Source organism: Salmo salar, chromosome ssa18 (genome assembly GCF_905237065.1).
Source record: "Salmo salar chromosome ssa18, Ssal_v3.1, whole genome shotgun sequence".
Lineage (NCBI taxonomy): Eukaryota > Metazoa > Chordata > Actinopteri > Salmoniformes > Salmonidae > Salmo > Salmo salar.
In genome coordinates this window covers 65,195,449-65,212,981 of record NC_059459.1, presented here as the reverse complement: position 1 = coordinate 65,212,981, position 17,533 = coordinate 65,195,449, and the positions used below count along the sequence as shown (strand labels likewise).

Below are 17,533 nucleotides of genomic sequence, written 5' to 3'. Positions count from 1 at the left end.
ATGGAATATTCAGGGATCTTTTATTTCAGCTCATGATATGTGGCCCCAACACTTTACATGTTGCGTTTATATTTTCGTTCAGTATATAATTAATTGAGCATTCATATGTATTAAAACCTATATGGTAAATAGTTGTGGCTGTACTTTTGAAAACTTGGTTTTAAAAGTGAGACTATAATAACATTTTAAACCACGATCTTGATTGTTCACGCTGGTTTGAGTGTCCTTTCCAAACAAGGGTTGAGAATTTATCATTTCCTTTTGTGAGTATCCCAAAGATAGTCTCCTTTTCTAGAAACCCATATAGATGGCAAATACCATCCAACTATATTGTTGCAGGTCCCATGTGGCTCAGTTGATAGAGCATGGTGCTTGCAATGTCAGGGTTGGTTGTGGGTTTGATTCCCAAGGGGGACCAGAATGAAATAGTATGATAAATGTATGCACTCGCTACTGTAAGTTGCTCTGGATAAGAGTATCTGCTAAATTACTAAGATATAGCTAGCCATCATCATATGACTGACTGGTGACGAGTTCCTTTTGGTGTGCCTGTGGTCTGTTCACTTTGTGGAAGGCTACTGCCCTCTGCTGGATAGTTGGTGTACATACAGATCAAAGAAGTCGAGACAGCTCTGGCACAGGATGGTACGTCCTTATCAAAGTCCCCTTACACACACACATCACATGCTCCCTCTAATAGTAATCTTAAATATAGATATATTTGAAAGTTTATTAAAACATTTAGCAGAATTTCTGTTAATTATGTTCACAGCATATTACTTTTACAATGCACTCTAAATGGCATTATAAAATTGCATTATAAAACTATTGCACTATAAATCATGAATCCCAGTTCCACTCATGATGACCTCTCACCCCAGAGTAAACCACATTCATGTCCGTCTCTCTGGTCTCTCTCTCTGGTTCTGCTCTCCTCTTGGTCTTCCTTGAGGAGAAACTCATGGCAGCATAGTTCAGCTCCTCTCCCTCATCTCTCTGTAGATGAGAATTAGTCAGATAGTCTACCTCACAAGGTAGAGTGCTGTGTACAGTTGAAAAAGATGTGTGAAAGTGAATTACAATACTGGGCTGCTAGCCATTTTCATTTAAACGATACAATGCAATTTTATTGTGGAAATATATTATTTTGTTCTTTACACAAGTTGTCACATCCTTTTCAGATGTAATGTTATTTTTAGCGTGATAAATTGTTCATAAAAGTTTAGGTAAACAGGTAACATAGTCTACCTCCTTGTCAGGACAGGAAGGGGCTGTAACACCACTTTGAGGCTGTTGAGGCAAATCTGCTTGACAAAAAGGAGAATTATTAGGACAGTGTGCATTTTGGGGACAGGATGTGCTAGTGCCACTGCCTTCTCTATAAAAATTTAATTATAGCCTAGAAGCTATACCCGGTGGATTTATTAAAGGCCTAGTGCAGTCAAGAATAAGGTTTTCCTCTGTTTTATATAGACCGAGTGTACAAAACATTAGGAACACATGCTCTTTCCATGACACAGACTGACCATGTGAATCCAGGTGAAAGCTATGATCCGCTATTGATGTCAGTTCTTAAATCCACTTCAATCAGTGTAGATGAAGGGGAGGAGAAAGGTTAAAGAAGGATTTTTAAGCCTTTGAGACAATTGAGACATGGATTGCGTATGTGTGCCATTCAGATGGTGAATGGTCAAGACAAAATATTTAAGTGCCTTTGAACAGGACATGGTAGTAGGTGCCAGGTGCGCTGGTTTGAGTGTGTCAAGAACTGCAAAACTGCTGGGTTTTTCACACTCAACAGTTTCCTGTGTGCATCAAGAATAGTCCACCACCCAAAGGACATCCAGCCAACTTGACACAACTGTGGGAATCTTTGGAGTCAACATGGGCCAGCATCCCTGTGGAACGCTTTCGACACCTTGTATAGTCCATGCCTCGATTAATTGAGGATGTTCTGAGGGCAAAAGGGGGTGTAAATCAATATTAGGAATATTGAGATAAAAACCACTAATTCATTCACACTCTTTCTTAAAACACCCCTCAATCACCGTCATGGTTATTATTGCCATGACGGTGATTGAGGGGTGTCGAAATATATATTTTATATTTGAGATTCTTCAAAGTAGCCACCCTTTGCCTTGATGACAGCTTTGCATACTGTTGGTATTCTCTCAAGCAGCTTTATGAGGTAGTCACCTGGAATGCATTTCAATTAACAGGAGTTCCTTGTTAAAAGTTAATTTGTGGAATTTCTTTCCTTCAATCAGTTGTGTTGTGACAAGGTAGGGGTGATATAGGGAAGATATCCCTATTTGGTAAATAGGGTCCATATTATGGCAAGAAGTCCATATTATGGCCAAGTCCATATTATGGCAAGAACAACTCAAATAAGCAAAGGGAAATGACCGTCCATCATTAATTTAAGATGTGAAGGTTAGTCAATGCGGAAAGTTTCAAGGACTTTGAAAGTTTATTCAAGTGCAGTCGCAAAAACCATCAAGCGCTATAATGAAACTGGCTCTCATGAGGACCGCCACAGGAAAGGAAGACCCAGAGTTACCTCTGCTGCAGAGGATAAATTCATTAGAGTTAACTGCACATCAGATTGCAGCCCAAATAAATGCTTCATAGAGTTCAAGTAACAGACACATCTCAACATCAACTGTTCAGAAGAGACTGCGTGAATCAGGCCTTCATGGTCGAATTGCTGCAAAGAATCACTACTAAAGGACACCATTATGAAGAAGAAACTTGTTTGGGCCAAGAAACACAAGCAATGGACATTAGACCGGTGGATATCTGTCCTTTGTTCTGATGAGTCCAAATTTTATATTTTTGGTTCCAACTGCCATGTCTTTGTGAGAGAGTGGGTGAACGGATGATCTCTGCATGTGTGGTTCCCACCGTGTAGCATGGAGGAGGACGTGTGATGGTTTGGGTGTGCTTTGCTGGTGACACTGTCAGTGATTTATTTAGAATTCAAGGCACACTTAACTAGCATGGATACCACAGCATTCTGCAACGATACATCATCCCATCTGGTTTGGGCTTAGTGGGACTATCATTTGTTTTTCCAACAGGACAATGACCTAAAACACACCTCCAAGCTGTGTAAGGGCTATTGACCAAGAAGGAGAGATGGTGCTGCATCAGATGACCTGGCCTCCACAATCACCCAATCTCAACCCAATTGAGATGTTTTGGGATGAGTTGGACTGCAGCATGACGGAAAAGCAGCCAACAAGTGCTCAGCATACGTGGGAACTCCTTCAAGACTGTTGGAAAAGCATTCCTCGTGAAGCTGGTTGAGAGAATGCCAAGAGTGTGCAAAGCTGTCATCAAGGCAACGGGTGGCTACTTTGTTTACCACTTTTTTTCTTACTCTATGATTCCATGTGTTATTTCATAGTTTTGATGTCTTCATTATTATTCTACAATGCAGAAAATAGTAAAATAAAGATAAACCCTTGACTGAGTAGGTGTGTCCAAACTTTTGACTGGTGCTGTACATGTTACATTTTGTAAGCTTAGCCTTACACCCTTTTACAATTTAGAGTTGCATCAGCACATTTATTTTAGTTTGATTGCTCTTGAATTATGACAGGTACAAATCTAAATTCAGAGTTTAAAATCAAAATACCTCCAACATCTAGCTTTGTTCCATTCCCAAATAGTATCTCCCCACATGAGGCCACAGCACAGTAGTAAGTCCCAGCATCAGAAAGGCTGAGGTTCCTCTTGGGGAGGTTGTAGACACAGCTCTGTGTAGGAGACCCAGCCTCAGGGCTCTTCTCACACTGATCACTCCTGTCTCCATGGGTGTAAATGATTCCTGGATGGGATTCTCCTGAACTATGTCTGAACCAATAGACACTGTGATCTCCTGAACAGGTCTTAGTGTGTATTGTACAGTTCAGAGTCACAGAGTCTCCTGGCTGGACTGACTCAGACACAGACTGCTGAGTAAGATGCTGGTTCCTGGAATCTTTTACACAATAAAACCAAGGTTCTAGTAAATGTTTGTTATATTACAATACAACCACTTGGAGAGCCTGATAGTCACATGTTAATACATTTACACTGAGTGTACAAAACATTATCAACACTTGCTTTTTCCATGACATAGACTGACCAGGTGAATCCAGGTGAAAGCTATAATCCCTTATTGATTTCACCTGTTAAATCCACTTCAATCAGTGTAGATAAAGGGGAGGAGACAGGTTAAAGAAGGATTTTTAAGCTTTGAGACATGGATTATGGGGTAAGACAAAATGGGCAGTAGGTGATAGCAGGTGCCAGGCGCATTGGTTTGAATGTGTCAAGAACTGCAACACTGATGGGGTTTTCATGCTCAACAGTTTCTTGTGTGTATCAAGAATGGTCCACCACCCAAAGGACATCCAGCCAACTTGACACAACTGTGGGAATCATTAGAGTCAACATGGGCCAGCATCCCTGTGGAATGCTTTCGACACCTTGTAGTCCATGTCCTACAAATTGAGGTTCTTCTGAGGGCAAAAGGGGGTGCAACTCAATATTAGGAAGATCCTAAAGTTCCTAATGTTTTGTACACATATGTTACTTACCCCCATGCATCAGAAACACACCCTTCCCGAAGATCATGGCATCGTAATCACGTGCAGCACAGTAATACATCCCCATATCTGATGGTCTAGCATCTGAAATAGTCAGCACAAAACTGGTTCCACTCTTCATTGCCGTAAACCGGGTGTTGTTGTTAAACTCTCCAAAGAACGTTGCGGTGTTGGAGTGAGTGTAAAGAGACAGCATCAATACTGGGGCTTGTCCTATTATTATCTTGATCCAGTTGTAGTAGTTGCCATCTTCTTCTGACGTGAGGCATTCCAAATGAACTCTGTCTCCAGACAGGAAAGTCTTTAAGACATCACTCTGGCTGATTTTATCAAGAGACCCTTAAAAATAATAAAACATTCATGACTTACTTTTTCTTACTAACTTTTTACAGGTTTTGTCTCAGCTGTTTCTAATCGAACTTGAACCCTAACCTTAAGCACTAAGTTAGATCAGCCTTACCTGTTTTAAACATCAGTAAAAATATGAGAAATAGTTGGGTTATTGTATAATTCCTTCTCTGATGATAGCATCTCATGTGTAGACTAGTCATCCTGTGTGTCAGATGAGAGTGAGAATCAGAGGGTTATGGGTGTCTTTTTATACTTGGCTTGGGTGATGGTCCACAGGCCTGATTGGCTGCTCTGTGAACTGTAAAGACACGGAACAGGATAACTTTGCCCTCCCCTCTGACTTTTTTCTGTCCTGATGTTACACAACAACAGTTTCCATTCTCTTCAGAAAAGCTATCGAGATATACACACCATATGGACCATATGAAACATCCTGGTCCTCATTTCAGTTCTTTAATTTCACTTTTTTACAGTAATACGACATGATTATGATTGGCAAGCTCCTATCTACTCACTCATAGATGTATCAGCAGCATTAACATTATTCATCAGAATGACAACTGCTTATGAATGCCTTCTCCAGTACTTCAATTCAAGAATCTTGGACATTGCGGCAAATTATTTTCTATCAGACAGAAACAATACTATTCATGCACTTTTTTTGTGATATTATATGATTGAATGCATACATTGAGGAGTGTTTCCACTTTTCCTTACATGATTTATCATTCTATTGATCTCAAAGTGACCAATATAGGCCCTCACCAACAGGGGGAATCTTGCTCTATGCTCCCTCAAATCTATTCTATAGATTACACCTATAAGGGTACTCCTTCATATTTCTATACTCCCAATACTTTTTCCAGTTATGCCATTTGTAACATATTATTTCATCTTGAAGATGAAAGTCATGACAACAACAGGTTGTGTTCTGTAAACATGTGGGATGAGTGTTGTTCAGACAGAGGGTTTGGTGAAACTGGGGGGTGGAGACCTTGGTTCCATCTGAAAGGGCACCATGTTCCCTACAGCAGGGTTCCCCATCTGGCTTTATTTGGCCCCCCAAGTTTTCTGAGCAATAAAAAATAAAATTATAACTGTGTGGAATTTTCATTGTTGGACAAAAAAAACCAGTAAAAAAAAAAACGCCAGGAAATCAGCTCCAACTGATTTTCATTTATGAAACCTGTTCCCAAATATTCCCATGCACAATAAAGGGACACGACATGATCGTATAAAAATGTGAGCAAGGTTTGAAATTATTATGTTTTAGTCAAACATATCTGTTTGGGTTTCTTTCGGTTAACTTGCAGTCCCGCTGCTGAATCTAGCTGATGATCCCTGCCCTGCCCTACAGTACATAGTGCAGTTCTTTTGACCAGGGCACATAGGGTGCCATTTTGGAAGCACATTTGTCATTTGGTTGATGCTGTAGGTAGATAACGGTTTTGGTAAAAGTAAACTAAGCCTTGATAAGTGCCTTACTGCACCCTCCTGTCCTACTAAACAATGAGGACATGAAAACAGTAAGCTAGAAGTGTAAGAGGTCAAATTACACCTGTGACATTTGGTTATCAACTTCTTCTGAATCCCTCTGTTCAGAACAAATACAGAAATTGAAAAAGTGCATGATGACCAAAGACATCACAAGACTCATCACAGGCCTTAGAAACACAATGAGACAAATAATATGCATGCAAATCAAATTGCATTGGTAGCAAACTATAACACATAAAACACATGATGTCACAGGAAATATGAGGTGTGAACTCAAAAGTACCTAAGAAAGAAACATTTATAGCACTTGTGCAAAGGCTTGATGTCTGTTTGTTTAGTTGTTGAGTGGAAACTTCTGAACACAGAGATCTTTGTATGAGGTGTGTGTTGTTTTCCATCCCTGTTCATACCAGCGAGGTGACACTGACCACAGGCCGAGTTGTTTTCCATCCCTGTTCATACCAACGAGGTGAAACTGACCACAGGCCGAGTATGTAACGTCTGCAGCGAATGCATCAGATGAAAGTCTGCAGAGAGGATTGACACCTGCCTCTGTATTGTTTATGGATGCATTTACTGTGAATGCAAATACATCATGGATGCACTATGACTGAAGTAGACCTACAAGTGCTCCAAAGTGTTCAAGATGTTGAATATAACATATTTTATGGGCTTTTTTGAACATAGCCCACTAAAGTATGGTTATGGTACTAAACAGAAGATGGCGGTGTGCAGGTGTCCCAAACCCCAGGTGTGCAACATACAGTATCGCTGTACATAGTGCATTAAATTCAATTCAACTGTATTATGATACATTGTGCACAAATCTAGTCTAGAGCCTGGAGTTTTTTGGTTTTGGTCAGGTATTTATAGTCTGGTAGTACGGATGGAAAGAGATGTGGGGCCTGATTGGTGAGAAGAGATTGTGCGGTTGAGAGAGAGAGAGAGAGAGAGATTGTGCGGTTGAGAGAGAGAGAGAGAGAGAGAGAGAGAGAGAGAGAGAGAGAGAGAGAGAGAGAGAGAGAGAGAGAGAGAGAGAGAGAGAGAGAGAGAGAGAGAGAGAGAGAGAGAGAGAGAGAGAGAGTGAGTGAGTGAGTGAGTGAGTGAGTGAGTTAGTTAGTTAGTTAGTTAGTTAGTTAGTTAGTTAGTTAGAACAACAGATCAGTGCGGTGAGAGATGAGAGCTCCAGGTCAGTCAACCTGTCAGTCTTCAGGTTGCTTGTCTTCAGCAGAGAGAGAGACTGGAATATAACTAGGCCTATCAGTGACAACATTATACACACAAACTCTTAAAAAAAAGTGTTTTGTACAAAGTCTTTTTTGAAATGTATTGGTTATTTCCCCTTAAATATGCAGTACAGTACATTACCACAATTATTATGAGTTTGGTTAAAGGGCCCAGTTTGTGGTAGTTTTGTTGCACTTTGTGTCCTAAAACTTATTTTAATCTTATTTACACAGAATTTGATATTCATGTCCAGACCTGTGTCATCTTTAATTTTAAGAGATGGTGATATACTGGGAATCAATTCTATAGTTGTTCTTTAAAAAAAATGGATTCCACTGTCTCTCAGACAAATGTTATCATGAGAGGTCCAGTGTTGTTCACCTCAGCATAAGAGAATCTCAATTGCATACTCCTCAAGTTCTCTCTCCTCAACTCCTTCTCAAAACCATTCGGATTAGAAAGCCCTCCCCTCTGACTTTGTCCTCCAATGGGTTTTGAGAAGGAGAGAGGACGCGAGGAATATGCTATTGAGATTCTCCCCAGGTCTCCCTCAACACTGATCTGCTCCTTCCTGTCTCCCACACTACAGGAAGTGATGCGTTGCTCACTGCTCCCTCCTACTCTACCTCGGGCCCCAACCATGATGCCCGTCACGAGGATTTTTGACAACTTGGAATAGCGGGGGGAGAGCACAACAACAACAGTCAACTCTAAAATAACTATTCAATATACACTAAGTGATAAAAAAATTAAGAACACCTTCCTAATATTTAGTTGAACCCCTTTTGCCCTCAGAACATCCTGATGTTCCTAATGTTTTGTACACTCAGTTTATATTTATTAGTCGGGGAATGTTCCACAGGGACGCTGGCCTAAGTTGACTCCAATGCTTTCCACAGTTGTATCGAGTTGGCTGGATGTCATTTGGGTGGTGGGACATTCTTGATGCACACAGGAAACTGTTGAGCATGAAAAACCCAGCAGCGTTGCAGTTCTTGACACAAACCGCCTGGCACCTACTACCGTATCCCGTTCCAAGGCACTGAAATATTTTTTCTTGCCCATTCACCATCTGAATGGCACACATACACAATCCATGTCTCAATTATCTCAAGGCTTTAAAATCCTTCTTCAATCCTCTAGAGTCTAGAGTTTTAAGATGGTCTTACCAAAGATAATTTAGCTATTTGATTTAGAATTTTAAGAGCCCTTTTAGGTATCGCAGCCCATGCACCCCCCCAGATATTTCTATCTTAAACAGACAGATTTTGATGGGGATTTTTGTATTATGTGAACTAGATTTCCGCAGTGGCCGGAAATTGTAGGCTAAGGGTTAACCTTTCTCCTCCCCTTTAGCTACACAGATTGAAGGGGATTAAACAAGTGACATCAATAAGGGATCATAGCTTTCACCTGGATTCACCTGGTCAGTCTATGTCATGGAAAAAGCAGCTGCATTAGTTCTTCATCAGTGCTACACTGATATCAACATTAAAACATTTAGACATTTTGTGGCAGCGTACACAACATGCTCCATCTCCATTATTAGACCTTTAGCTGTTTTCTTATTCCTTGTCCTCTTCTGACTGAATCTCAACGCTACGTAGTTTAGAGAGTCTGGGTCCTGACCCGGATCCTGTAGAAAACAAATAATAACATTACACAAAACATGCAAATACTGTATAAAAAAACAAACACTTCTAAAAGATAGCTTAATCCAAGTACTGTTATCTTTAGGTCATGTACACAAATCAAGTAAATTTAACAGTTTCTATTACCTGGCTATTTTGTGGTTGCAGTTGAGACACGATATCTGAATAAGGAAAGAGTAATTTCGGTCAGTACACAAACAGTTATTCAAACATTCATGTTACGTTGTGTATCGTTGACGTTATGGGGCTATTTTGCCTCCACTGGTCCTCAGATCCGTGTTAAGGTCAACAACATTATGAACTTTATCAAGTACCAGGTCGATTTTTAGCCAAAAACCTGGTTGCCTCTGCCAGGAGGCTGAAGCTTGGCAGGAAGTGGATCTTCCAGCAAGAGAATAATCCCAAACACACATCATAATTCACAAAGAAATGGTTAATTCACCACAAAAAATAAATAAATAATTGTCTCCGGACTTGAACACCATTGAAAACCTGCAGTTTGAATCGAAGAAGGCAGTCCATGAGCACAGATGAAAGAAATCAAGGATCTGGAAATATTCTGTCTGGAGGAATGTTCTAAGATCCCTCCTTATATGTCCTCTAATCTCATAAAACATTTTAGAAAAAGGCTCAGTGTCATTATCCTCGCAAGAGGAGGATGCTGGAGTATTGAAAACAGGGGTGCCAATAATTATGACTTGTTACACAAAATCTATTTCTCTGATCAATTGTGTTTGTATAAAATAATGTAATTTTCACAGTATTTGAATGATTTGTTTTATACAATCTTCTTTGCTCATCGTTATCAAGGGTGACAATAATTTTGGAGGTGACTGTATACGGATTGTGGTCCTCCACTGCACCTGTGTTTAGTCTGTTTGCATCTCTTCTGAACTCGAGGACCAGGATGAGGATGATTATCAGTAGAACAGCAGTTATAACACCCAGGATCACAACCAGTAGGAAGAGCTTCATGGTTCCATCAACCTTTCCTAAGGTTTCATTACAATGTCCTATTAGATCAGGGTTGTCAAACATATGGCCGGATCCGGCCCGTGGATGGTTTGAGTTATTTAAGAAGAAAAAAAAGAAAGAAAAGAAAACACTTAGCCTACTGGGCAAACTGGTTGAATCAACGTTGTTTCCACGTCATTTCAACCCAAAAATTCAAAGTGATGACGTTGAATCGACGTGGAAAACTTATTGGATTTGAAAAAAGTCAAACTTAAGGGAATGACATGGTGAAATGTTTTGTTGATTTCATGTTGAATTCACATTAGTTGACAATTCAACCAAGTGAAAATCAAAACTAGACTGAACTGATGTCTGTGCCAGTGGTAAATTTCTTAAACTAAATTGAAGCTGTGTAGGAATGATAATGGCTGTACATATATACAGTCTCTTCACTCTGTTCATCTCACTAACTATCATCGAAATGAAAGCTAGACAGTCAGGGAGCGTTGGAAATGTTTAAAATGATGGATAGAGGGCACATTTTGACAGCGAGGAAATATAACACATTTTCAGTGCTGCCCTCCGGACCTCAGTGAAAACAGTACGTGGCCCCCGGGGGAAAATTAATTTGACACACTTTTAAATTAATTCTGGATACCCATTGAGTCTTGAAGAATATAACTTATAAATGCCTCATGAGCTTAGTTCAAGTGTCGTAGCCAATCAGTACCCAAAATATAAGCTTGTTTTACTCCAATGTTTGTAAACAATGTGAATGTAAGCAAACACTCTATATCTTCAAAAGATGGTTACAACTATAATTTTTATATTATGGATGGTCAGTCCTTGCATCCATAGCTCTATCTATGAATTTGAGTGGTTACATTTCTCCAGGCCCATCCCTCAGCTTTGTACTAAAACAGAGGCTTGTTATTGTTTCAATTTAGGTTTCTAGCTTTAAATCAGTTTGTGATAATCTAAAGACAGAGCTAAATTTGCTGCATTTTTTAACAGTAAAACAAAAAACATTATAAGGAACTCACTTTCTTTAGATGACTCTGGTATTTCCTCACCTCCGTTGTACCCTGTAACATCAAGATTGGTAAATGCAATTGGAATTTCTGAGAGAGGAAATACTATGGTCAGTAGTGGTTTGTCCTTAACAGGAAAGAGTAAGGGCTGCAACGTGGACGGGGACGACAGTTAAAAGGAAAAGTGTCTAACGGCTGTGCCACAAAAACCCAGGCCTCTTAATAGTCAGACACTGATTACACTTTCATTAACTCCTGATTAGATTAATACATATTTTTCAGTGTTACATCAAAATACCTAACATACACTGTGTCCAAAATGTTATCAACACCTGCTCTTTCCAAGACATAGACTGACAAGGTGAATCCATTTGAAAGCTATGATTCCTTATTGATGTCACCTGTTAAGTCCCCTTCAGTGTAGATGAAGTGGAGGAGACAGGTTAAAGAAGGATTTTAAAGCCTTTAGACAATTGAGACATGGATTGTGTATGTGTGCCATTCATAGGTTGAATGGTCAAGACAAAAAATGTAAGTGTCTTTGAACGGGGTATGGTAGTAGGTGCCAGGTGCACCGGTTTGTGTCAGGAACTGCACCGCTGCTGGGTTTTTCATGCTCCACAGTTCCCGTGTGTATCAAGAATGGTCCACCACCCAAAGGACATCCAGCCAACTTGATACAACTATGGAAAGCATTGGAGTCAGCATGGGCCAGAATCCCTGTGGAATGTTTTCGACACCTTGTAGAGTTCATGCCACGAAGAATTGAGGCTATTCATAAGGCAAAAGGGGGGTGGTGCAACTCAGTATTAGGAAGGTATTGTTAATGTTTTGTACACTCAGTGTATATCAAAATCCAGATAAATAGTTGAAAACTTACCTTGAACCTTTAGAAACGTTGCATTGACAAAGACCATGTAGCTTTGTGGAAACATTCCACAGAAATACAGGCCAGAGTCCGATGAATCCACATTTGTGATTTTGAGGAAGATGGTGGTGTTGTTGCTATATATTTCCAAATGATTACTTTTAAAACCCTTGTTGTGCGAGAATGTCGATGGATGTGAGTATGTGTTTGTGAAATACATCAGCTCTGTTAAAAGTACACTCAAGAAAAACTATTTTATTTATCATAGTGATTAAGGTGTAACATTAAAACAAAGTAAGTAATATGCCACACCAACATTAGACAACTATATAGAAAAAAATGAAAAAATTGAAAATCGCTGAAATAAGAAAATCTAATCAATGATGGAGAATAGTCAGATTAACTGATCATTGGCACAAACATGGTGGTGTAGCAGGAAGATTGGTGTAAGAGGTTGTGAGTTCAAATCCCAGGTGAGGACATGAATAATAATTACAGTATGAATGAACATGCACAATGTACTGTACATGTTTCAAGCAGACAACCATAGTCCCTGTGCCCAAGAACGCAAAGGTAACCTGTCTAAATGACTATCGTCCCGTAGCACTCACATCTGTAGCTATGAAATGCTTTGAAAAGCTGGTCATGGCTCACATCAACACCATCATCCTGGACCCACACCAATTTGCATACTGCCCCAACAGATCCACAGATGACGCAATCTCTATTGCACTTTCTCACCTGGATAAAAGGAACACCTATGTGAGACTGCTATTTATTGAATATAGCTCAGAGTTCAACACCATAGTGCCCTCCAAGCGTATCACTAAGGACCAGACTGCAAGGCGCTACAGAGGGTAGTGTGTATGGCCCAGTACATCACTGGGGTCGAGCTCCCTGCCATCCAGGAACTCTATACCAGGCTGTGAAAGAGGAAGGACCTAAAAATGGTCAAAGACTCCAGCCACCCAAGTCATAGACTGTTCCCACGGCAAACGGTCCCGATGCACCAAGTCTGGAACCAATCGAACCAATCGAACCCTGAACAGCTTCTACCCCAAGCCATAAGACTCCTAAATAGTTAATTAAATACAGTACCTAATTAAAGAAATAGCTACTCAGACTATCTGCATTGCAGTAACTTTTTCGACTCATCACATACGCTGCTGCTACTGTTAATCTGTTGTTTTATTCCTAATTATATGTACACATACAGTTGAAGTCAGAAGTTTACATACACCTTTGCCAAATACCTTTAAACTCAGTTTTTCACAAATCCTGACATTTAATCCTAATAAAAATTCCCAGTCTTTGGTCAGTTAGGATCACCACTTTATTTTAACAATGTGAAATGTCTTTCATCACATTCCCAGTGGGTCAGAAGTTTACATACACTCAATTAGTATTTGGTAGCATTTCCTTAAATTGTTTAACTTGGGTCAAACGTTTTGGGTAGCCTTCCAGAGCTCATTCCTCATGACAGAGCTGGTGTAACTGAGTCAGGTTTGTAGGCCTCCTTGCTCACACATGCTTTTTCAGTTCTGCCCACACATTTTCTATGGGATTGAGCTCAGGGCTTTGTGATGGCCACTCCAATACCATGACCTTGTTGTCCTTAAGCCATTTTGCCACAACTTTGGAAGTATGCTTGGGGTCATTGTCCATTTGGAAGACCCATTTGTGACCAAGCTTTAACTTCCTGACTGATGTCTTGAGATGTTGCTTCAATATATCCACATTATTTTCCTTCCTCATGACCTCATCTATTTTGTGAAGTGTACCAGTCCCTCCTGCAGCAAAGCACCCCCACAACATGATGCTGCCACCCCTGTGCTTCACGGTTGGGATGGTGTTCTTCAGCTTGCAAGCGTCTCCCTTTTTCCTCCAAACATAACAATGGTCATTATGGCCAAACAGTTCTATATTTGTTTTATCAGACTAGAGGACATTTCACCAAAAAGTACGATCTTTGTCCCCATGTGCAGTTACAAACCATAGTCTGGCTTTTTTAATGGTGGTTTTGGAACAGTGGCTTCTTCCTTGCTGAGCGGCCTTTCAGGTTATGTTGATATAGGACTCGTTTACTGTGGATATAGATACTTTTGTACCTGTTTCCTCCAGCATCTTCACAAGGTCAATTGCTGTTATTCTGGGATTAATTTGCACTTTTCGCACCAAAGTACATTCCTCTCTAGGAGACAGAATGCATCTCCTCCTGAGCGTTATGATGGCTGCGTGGGCCCCTGGTGTTTATACTTGCATACTATTGTTTGTACAGATGAACGTGGTACCTTCAGGCATTTGGAAATTGCTCCAAGGATGAACCAGAGTTGTGGAGGTCTACAATTTCTTTTCTGAGGTCTTGGCTGATTTCTTTTGATTTTCCAATGATGTCAAGCAAAGAGGCATTCAGTTTGAAGGTAGGCCTTGAAATAAATCCACAGGTACACCTCCAATTGACTCAAATTATGTCAATTAGCCTATCAGAAGCTTCTAAAGCCATGACATCATTTTCTGGATATTTCCAAGCTGTTTAAAGGCACAGTCAACTTAGTGTATGTAAACTTCTGACCCACTGGAATTGTGATACAGTGAATTATAAGTGAAATAATCTGTCTGTAAACAATTGTTGGAAAAATGACTTGTCATGCACAAAGTATCATTTAGGTACAGTTTAAAAAATCAGAAACAGATAAGAATGTTCACCTCTGATGTGTACGACAGCTAACCCCTTGTCTCTCACTCTTATCTGACAGACAATATGACCAGTATACACATTAGAAGGACAATGATGAAACTGTCTGTTATATGAAGAAAATCTATCTGTCAATCCTAATAGGTAAAGCTAGGGGTAATAAGAGTGCAAACTTACTATTTAAAGGGGACAATCATGCTTACGTATTGCAGAAAACAGATATTTTGAGTTCTTACAGGACATGCATGAACTATGATATGTGGATTCTTTATTAATATAAATATTTATCTTTCAGCTTTGTCTCTTTCTGTTGTTGTCACTCAGTCTGATGTTTGGAGCACCTTCACTCTTGAAGACACAGTTGATTTGGAATGCTTCATCACTGTGTATGACGATGCCAGGACAAGCCCCAGATGGTATCTCTGTATTCCCACTGCAATTGTCTTTGGAGAGTTTGACAAAAAGCTTTGCTTTGCTACAAGGAAGAGTGGCACCAGATTTGTGCTGACCATTGCAGATTCCACAGCATCCAACATGGGGATGTATTACTGTGCTGCAATTGATTATGAAAGCATGATCTTCGGGAGTACTGTTTTTCTGATACATCAGGGTATGCATACAGGTGTTTTATCTTCTCTTTTAGCAAAGACATGTTGTATTTGGAAATTGTGCAAATCATTGATGGTAATGTGATTTTATAGTCCTGGAAAAGGTGCAGATTCCAGGACCCAGCATGTTGTACAGTAGTCAGTCAGTCCAGCCAGGAGACTCTGTGACTTTTAACTGTGCAATACACACTGAGACCTGTGCAGGAGAACACAGTGTCTATTGGTTCAGACATGGCTCAGAAGAATCCCATCCTGGAATAATTTACACCCATGGAGACAGGAGTGATCAGTGTGAGAAGAGCCCTGAGGCTGGGTCTCCTACACAGAGTTGTGTCTACAACCTCCCCAAGAGGAACCTCAGCCTCTCTGATGCTGGGACTTACTACTGTGCTGTGGCCTCATGTGGGGAGATACTGTTTGGGAAAGGGACCAAGCTGGATGTTGAAGGTAGCTTACATTTCTTAACCCATATGTTATTAGAAAGACATTAACATTACAGTTAATGATTGATAACACGTTTTCGGCTGCTGCCCAACACACTACAGTGGAGTGATACAGTAGATTTAATTTCATTCAGATGTTGATCCATAGATGACAATCTTGGTCCTTCTCTCCATCATAAGAACTGGAGTTCTCCTCTGCTGTCCTACCATCTTCATCATCTACACCACCAGGAAATAGATAAAGCTAAGGCCAATATCAAGACTGTATGTAGTATGTTACTTGCTTTCACAAAATCCCTGTGTATGCACTTATTGTATAAGCATGAATAAATAGCACTGTGAACATTAAGTCGTTCTTTTTGAGGGAATGGGTGAGAGGTTTTCATGAAGGAAAATAGTTGATCAAACTATTGAGATGACACGCAATACTTTAGGTTATGGGGAAGGCTTTTAGCTTGTTTGTATTCTTCACATAATTTGCACATCTAACTGAGCAGCAGGTGTCTGGTGTTTATCATCCAGATGAGGTGTGAAAAGAGCGTGTGTGGTTTTGATGCACTGAGAGGTGTGGTGAGACCTGAAGGCCAGTCTTCCTGTTGTGCAGGTTGTTTGTCTTCAGCAGAGAGAGGGTGACGCATAAAATGTCTACTGTCTCCATCTCACATCATTGTCAACCGCCCCTCAAATCACCCACGCGTTTCTACTTACACATGTTACGTGGTGGAAAAGTGACCAGGTTATTTTGAGCAGGTACACTCACAGAACATAGTGATATCTAGAACCTAAAAGGGTTATTCGGCTGTCCCATAGGGGGCACCGTTTGAAAAACCCTTTTTGGTTCCCGGTAGAACCTTTTCAAAGAAATGTGTTGGGTGGGTGTGCAGATTGGATATATATATATTCCCCAGTGTTAGTCTGAGAGTCCTGTGGCGCGTTATTCAAATACCTTAGAAATGCTATTACTTCAATTTCTCAAACATGACTATTTTACACCATTTTAAAGACAAGACTCTCGTTAATCTAACCACACTGTCCGATTTCAAAAAGGCTTTACAACGAAAGCAAAACATTAGATTATGTCAGCAGAGTACCCAGCCAGAAATTATCAGACACCCATTTTTCAAGCTAGCATATAATGTCACAAAAACCCAGAAGACAGCTAAATGCAGCACTAACCTTTGATGATCTTCATCAGATGACACACCTAGGACATTATGTTATACAATACATGCATGTTTTGTTCAATCAAGTTCATATTTATATCAAAAACCAGCTTTTTACATTAGCATGTGACGTTCAGAACTAGCATACCCCCCGCAAACTTCCGGTGAATTTACTAAATTACTCACGATAAACGTTCACAAAAAGCATAACAATTATTTAAAGAATTATAGATACAGAACTCCTCTATGCACTCGATATGTCCGATTTTAAAATAGCTTTTCGGTGAAAGCACATTTTGCAATATTCTCAGTAGATAGCCCGGCATCACAGGGCTAGCTATTTAGACACCCAGCAAGTTTATCACTCACCAAAGTCAGATTTACTATAAGAAAAATGTTATTACCTTTGGTGTTCTTCGTCAGAATGCACTCCCAGGACTTCTACTTCA

General features: G+C 40.1%; 1 non-coding gene across 1 annotated transcript; it reads right to left on the bottom strand.

Annotated features, from left to right (window-relative positions):
* Window positions 1-5,173, bottom strand: LOC106577751 (uncharacterized). Its single transcript, XR_006760490.1, has 5 exons — window positions 5,056-5,173; window positions 4,587-4,934; window positions 3,569-3,985; window positions 1,249-1,304; window positions 1-996 (listed from the first exon to the last, which is right to left on the bottom strand). It is a non-coding gene; the product is annotated as an uncharacterized protein (transcript).
* Window positions 5,174-17,533: the final 12,360 nt, after the last annotated feature.